This window comes from Anguilla anguilla, chromosome 9, assembly GCF_013347855.1.
Source record: "Anguilla anguilla isolate fAngAng1 chromosome 9, fAngAng1.pri, whole genome shotgun sequence".
Taxonomy (NCBI): domain Eukaryota; kingdom Metazoa; phylum Chordata; class Actinopteri; order Anguilliformes; family Anguillidae; genus Anguilla; species Anguilla anguilla.
The window spans coordinates 32,781,225-32,788,260 of NC_049209.1; the positions used below are offsets into that span (position 1 = coordinate 32,781,225).

Consider the following 7,036-nt stretch of genomic DNA (forward strand, 5'->3'; position numbering starts at 1 on the left):
AACTGAGAGTAATTTAGGCGGGGAAAGCCCCAAACTCTTACGTGCCGCCTTAGTGTTAGTGGCAAAGCCAATCGGTCTCCGTTCTTATTTGCTCTCCTCGTAGCGTCATCAGTTGATAGTGGCAGAACACACGTAGGAGCATTCGCATATTGAACTTGCAGAGACCGACCAGCGGATACATCAAAGTGACGGGAAGAATTCATTTATGAATAAATCACTTCATTAAAATGTTCATCTAGTCTACACCTTGATGATGCATCAGTCACAACACAATAGTAGCGTAATATTTCAAATTACAGCTAGCAGTACTAATGTTAATCGCTCTTTACAGGGAGTGCACACTTGCTATTACTTTCTTAACATCTACTTCTTAATGGCTCATCGTTATTATTATTTATTGCACTGATTTCAAGTACCAAAAGCTTCCTGAAAAGGGTCTGTGTTCCTTTTTCAGTAAAAACAAAACATTCTGCAGAAATGTCAAATAGAATAACCACTGAACTACTACCAAAAAAAGTAAAAACTAAAAAAGATAAGCATTTTATTTAATAAAAGTATTTATTTTAGAACTAGTTGAGGCTACTATACAGGTCAGCCATTAATTAAGAAAGTGACATCCCAGCATGCATAGGATCATGCATAGAAATGGGACACATGTGGTTGTTAAATGTTGTGGTGAACAGGGCAGTAAGGAGACCGCAATCACATGGAAAGAGTGGTGATTTTTTGGATGTGTTTAGCAGGAGCTTCAGTGCTCAAGATGGAAAAACTTACTGTTTTATTAAAGCAAAAGTGTCTAAATTGATGCCAGTGTGGAACTCCAAGGGAAATACATAATCAGCAAAAGGATTATGATGTCTTTGCATTAATTTAAGTACAAGGCAGAACAGACCAGCAACTGTAGATCATTTGAATGAAGGTTTCATCCTGGGTTAAGAGTTTCCAGTATCATCAATAGCAGACTGGCTAATACTCCATTATGCTACTTTGCATTTCTGTTTCCATGCTTTTTTGTTCACTGCCTGTATATAATACACAAGTATACAAGCCAACCACTCTCCCAATATAATGCATCAATCATGTGTGACGAGGTGGCTGAGTGGTTAAGGCGATGGACTGCTAATGTGTTGTGCTCTGCGTGGGTTTGAATCCCATCCTTGTTGGAAACCTTTCTTCTACTCTTGCACACGGTTTCCCTCAAACTCATGACTTTTATGAAACTTGTATCTTGATATTCTCGTGTGTGTCTTTGTCTAGTACTTTCAATTGTATCACCACCTACTCAATCCAGCTCCTGGTCCAAGCAATGGTACTATCCTGCCTGGACTACTGCAACTCTCTTCTGGCTGGCCTACCGGCATCTATCATCAGACCCCTGCAACTCATCCAGAATGCTGCAGCTCGTCTGGTCTTCAACCTCCCCAGACACTCCCACATCACTCCCCTGCTCACTACCCTCCACTGGCTGCCTGTTATGGCTCACATCAAATTCAAAACATTGGTCCTAGCATACCAGGCAGTCAAGGGATCAGCCCCAGCATACTTTCACAAGATCTTCAAACCCTACATGCCAGCCAGACCCCTCCATTCCGCTACCTCAGGATGCCTGGCACCTCCCCCTCTTCTCACTTGCGCTTCCCGGTCACGTCTCCTGTCTGTTCTGGCTCCACGATGGTAGAATGACCTTCCCGTGGAGGTCAGAACAGCTGAGACCCTGAACACCTTCAAGCAACAACTGAAGACTCACCTCTTCAGGCTGCATCTCTCCCCATCCCTCCCTACCTCCCTGTGGTCCCTAATTGACTATGTTAGCTTAGGGTTGTAGCTAGGTAAACTGTTTATCTTAGTTGACTTAGTTATTGCACTTGTGCCTACTCAATTATTACTTGTATTATTTCAACATAGCCTGCTTTGTTGCTGCTTTTGTTTGTGTTGATCAGATTAACCTACAGGGTCCAAGTTAAACTATGCGGTCGTTCCCTGCACTTGGTACTGTACTTCCCTCTAGGGTTTTCAACACACTTGTTCCTGGTTATGGTTATACACTTTGTTGTACGTCGCTCTGGATAAGAGCGTCTGCCAAATGCCTGTAATGTAATGTAATGTATCTTATCGGACCTGTGTTCTGATTATATAGTTTCTCTTTGTGGAGTAATACATTTTGTCTAAAGATTTGAAACCAAGAGTATACCAATACTTCCTTTCCAGACCAGATAGTATAACAATGAGGGTCAAGAGTGATGAGGTGGCCAAGTGGTTAAGGTGATGGACTGCTAATCCAAATGTGCTCTGCATGCCTGCGTTCGAATCCCATCCTCATCGGAAGCCATTCTTCTTCTCCCGCACATGGTTTCCCTCAATCTCATATGGTCTTTCTGTAACTTGTATCTTGATCTTCTCATGTGTTCATGTTGCACTTGTATCTTCGTTTTAGGGGCAGCAGAGTAGTATAATGGGTAAGGCTTGTAATCTAAAGGCCACAGGTTCAATATCCTGGGAGGACACTGCCATTATACCCCTGAGCAAGGTACTCTACCCGCATTGCTTCATTATAAATCCAGCTGTATAATTGGATATAATGTAAATGCTATGTTGTGTATGTCGCTATGGATAAGAGCGTCTATTAAATGCCTGTAATGTAATATGATGTGATATAGGGATGTGAAATGCAGATAATAGGTATTTGATTGTTTTAGAAAATATCTGTAAAAGCAACTTTGTCTGCGAGGAAGTCTAACACAGTTCCAGTAAAAGGATGTGAAAGTAAGAGTTTTAGACAACAATGAGGGAATTCTTTTTTACGTTCTTGCAAATTTCCCTGACGAATACCAACGTTTTCCTGCATATTAATGAAAATTCTCTCCCTTGGGAGCAAAAAAAGGTTTAAATGATGTAATGCCAAAAGCCATGCACTGGTTTTGGTGTGTGTGTGTGTGTGTGTGTATGGACTTTTTATTTAATTTTACCATTTTATTTAATTTTTCCATCATTAAACAGATGAGTCTCACTGAGATTTATTTATCTATTTTGAAATAACAACATTAGTATTAGGTTATGCTGGGCATTATGCTATCTATCAAAGTTGACATAGAAAAGATATTGTAATGAGATCTGGCTTTTGGCTTATTTGATTATCAGTTATTAAGTTACAAAATTAGAGCCTGCTAAAACATAAGCCCAGGCGTAATGGAAATAACCATGCCAATATATAATTAACATTAGAATGAGTGCCTTGAAATTTAACTTCCAAAGTCAAAAACATTTCAGTTTCAAACCACCACCCATTCCAGAAGGGTTAGTGTCTCTGAGGTTCTACTGTATTTCATGGATGTGTCTGTAAGGTCACGGAATACACACAGTGCCCTCTGAAATTGTTCACATGCTTCACAACTATGAGCATGAAGGCTGTATAAAATATATACTGGTAACAAGCTACATTGTATTCTGAAAAAAAGAATATATATATATATATATATATATATATATATATATATATATAATTACTTTCTTTATGCAAATGAAATTCCTCAGAAACAAAAGCTTTTGTTTTCATTTCATTTCGCTATTTGGAGATGGTCACTAGAAAACAAATTAAGACTCAAGAAGGCACTTCCACTGTTAAGTCAATGAGAAGTTTAAGACCACTGGATCAGTGGCAAGCCTGTCTGGTAGAGGTTACGCGTGTATCTTGACCCCATGCAGTGAGACAGGTGGCTGTGGAGGCAAGTAAATCAAATGGCCACAGTTGGAGATCTGCTAAATTTGGTTGCATCTTGGGGACAAAAAATTCCAAATCTCACTTGCATACTAATAAGCTTTTTGGAAGGGCTGTCATAAAAAAGCCTATACTGAGGTCTATCAACAAAATAAGCATCTGGAATTTTCTAAACAGCATCGAAACTTCATTAGGTTGTTATGGTCAGATGAGTCTAAAATTGAGTTTTACACACCAGGGGTGAGTTTAGCCTCAGAAAACGACGCTTCTGTTGAAAAGCACATACACTGACGGTGAAATATGGTCTATCTTTTAGGGAAATATGGTAGATTTTTAATGTTGTGGGATTGTTTTGCATCTAATGGTCCTGGAGCTCTTGTTAAGCTCAATGGAATCACAATATCCAGCAAGTACTAAGTAGTACTGCATCATTTTCAGTGAAACACACTGTCTTTGGCCTTTTTGGTGAATGATTTGATTGTCCCCTTTTTTACTTATATCTAACTCCATCGACTTACCCACATTGTATTATCAGACATACACTTAGATCTAATTTTGAAGCATTTCTCATTTAACAAGGAGCTTCCTTCCTATGGATGTTTTTTTTTCAGTTTCATACCCATTCAACTGACCTATCAGTCTATATCTCCAAGGTTCTGCTGTATCTATGTTTATGTGTGCGTGCACATATTAAGTACCGGATTTGGCATATAGAAAAGAGGATCTGTTCATGGAATTCCCCAGTCTGCCCTTGTGGGTGGGGACTGGGGAGAGTATGAGGTTAATGGTCTATGTGATGACATGGGGACATAGAGGTGGTCAGAAGCCTGCTGATCCCAGTGCTAATAATGCTAAGTTTGCCCTTTTCCACTGATATGTTCAGCTGTGATAGGTAGATTAGGTTGTTTCCACTTTACAATCTGTCCTCGCACAAGGTTCACAATAAGGACCCAGTTCAGCTCCAGGTGGATCATCAAGTTTCATCGTGCAGTAAGAGGAAGTGGAGACAAACACACTACTCTAAAATGCATCCATTTAATTTCTCTCTTCCAGTCTTAAAACGACGCAGGTTTCTGCCTGGTAAAGCCACTCTGACGCATCAGTACATTTAGCGCATTCTGCTGTTCCCTTCACCAACAGCCACATACTATAAACTGTAAAGAATGCGCTGCTTAAATCCCAGAAGGAAACAAAATTTAAAATGTACTTCAGGCACCAGTTTACCTTGGCACAGAGTCAATAAAAACTAATTTAAAAAAGAAAAAGAAAAAATCCAAACGACACACCTTCAGCTCAGAATCTGAGCACAGTAGCTTTAACGGCAGCCTTTAAAATGGGTCAAAGCATACTGTACACAATTAAATACAAAAATATAATTTGAGAATTTCCTGTCTGAACTTTTAAAAGAGAATTGACCCTGAAGGTGTGAAACGTGAAACTGAAAGCCAAAAGCCACAAATAATTAGTTGCATTCATGAGTGAAGAATTCTTTCTAGATTAAAAATAAGCTGTCAGGCTGGTAACTGATTTTGGAATACAACTGGTACAAGCAGTTCAACAACCGCGCAATGTGAATGTGAAACGTGAAAATGAGAAAAATAACCACACCTGATAAGAATTTTGATAAAATTCCACCAAAACATTAGTTTCACATTAACCTACTCTAAGGTTACAAGTGATGTCATTGCCAATGCAGCAAATTCATTGGCAGAGACAGAAAATGTGATAATGAACGCTTTGATGAAAACAGTTTAATCTTGTTTTGTGTGTGTGTGTGTTCATTTTCAGATTTTTCATAGAAAACAGATGAAATAAATTCAGGTCAGGTCAGTGTTTCTAAAAATCGGTCTTGCAATACCACTGCACATGTTGGTTTTTGTTCCAACCACAATTGCAATTCCAGAATTTTAACAAGGTGCTTTTCAGGTATACAGGGGTTGTTTACCCTCATAAACCACATTTTGTCAGCAATAACTAAGTAATGCATGAAAAATAAATGCCCCATATTCACAGTGTGCTATATATATATTTCATAAAGCAAAGTAAAAAGAAAAGGCTTTGACTGATCAAATTGAAGACCAAGGTTGAATCACAATGGGCCCAATTGCTGAAAGAGTGGAAACATGGCCAAAGAAACGAACCTTTTGGCAGATAATGAAGAATTCAAAGACAAAGCAAATTGCCACAAACCAAACCTGCATGGTGCCAAGTTTCTGGGGAAATGAATGTGAAAGAACTTAAATGTGTTCAGCAACTAAATGAGGAGTCTATTGATTCACCTCAGTCTTTATTTTTTTAAAACTACCTTTTCATTTAATTGATTCCAGTATAGCAAAATAGGACCAAATGTGGGAATTCATTCTTTATGGTTTCCATAGCTATAGCCTATTTCTGATATAATGTGGTTTAAGATGGTAAATAATCCCTCGAGATATAAAAATCAACTAACTTAATAAAAAATAACAGCTTGTTAAAATACTGGGATACCAACTGTGGTTGCAAAAAAACTAGCATACAGTGACAGGCCAGGACCGAGTCTGAAAAACACTGGGTTAGACAAATGCAAAAACAAAATTCATTTTGGATCGTCGTAACAAATCTAGTGGCCATCTAGTGGACATATACAGCATAACACACATTAAATGGATGGACTGCATTTACATAGCGCTTTTATCCAAAGCGCTTTACAATTGATGCCTCTCATTCGCCAGAGCAGTTAGGGGTTAGGGGTTAGGTGTCTTGCTCAAGGACACTTCGACATGCCCAGGGGGTTTTGAACCGGCAACCCTCCGACTGTCAGACAATCGGTCTTACTTCCTGAGCTATGTCGCCCCCCATTAAAATGGTTCAGCAGTTTGTTGGAGGACCACTGTCCAGCTCCACATCACCACGTTGCCCATAATCACCTCGATGGCAGATAATGTGCAAACGCTACATTGGCCCAAGGGTCTGGACCAACCACCCTCCCCCTCATGCCTTGTGCCTGGGCTCTGCTCCCCCCATCCCCAGGCAAACTAAAAGAGGGACACACAAACCTATCCAAATCTTGGCACTTGAGGCCAGTACTACTGAGCCTGTTCCACAAAGCAGTATTGCGGAGTTAGTTGGTTAACTGCACCAAGTAAACGCCGTCCACATCTGGAACATGGACTGAAGTAAAAAGAGCCGTGCCAGGATTTACTCAGCAGTTATCCAGCTACCTCAGTAATTCTGTTTTGTGAAATACACCACTTGTTCTCATGTCGCCGCCGCCGCAGGTTTACCAGAACTCACCATCTCTGAGTGATTTAACTAAAACGATGAAGAAGCATGACACTGAAG

The 7,036-nt window shown here is 39.7% G+C and overlaps 1 non-coding gene across 1 annotated transcript; it reads left to right on the plus strand.

The window, feature by feature from the left end:
• The first annotated feature begins 2,239 nt into the window (after window positions 1-2,239).
• trnas-gcu lies at window positions 2,240-2,322 on the plus strand. Its single transcript has one exon. It is a non-coding gene; the product is annotated as a tRNA-Ser (tRNA).
• The last annotated feature ends 4,714 nt before the right edge of the window (window positions 2,323-7,036 follow it).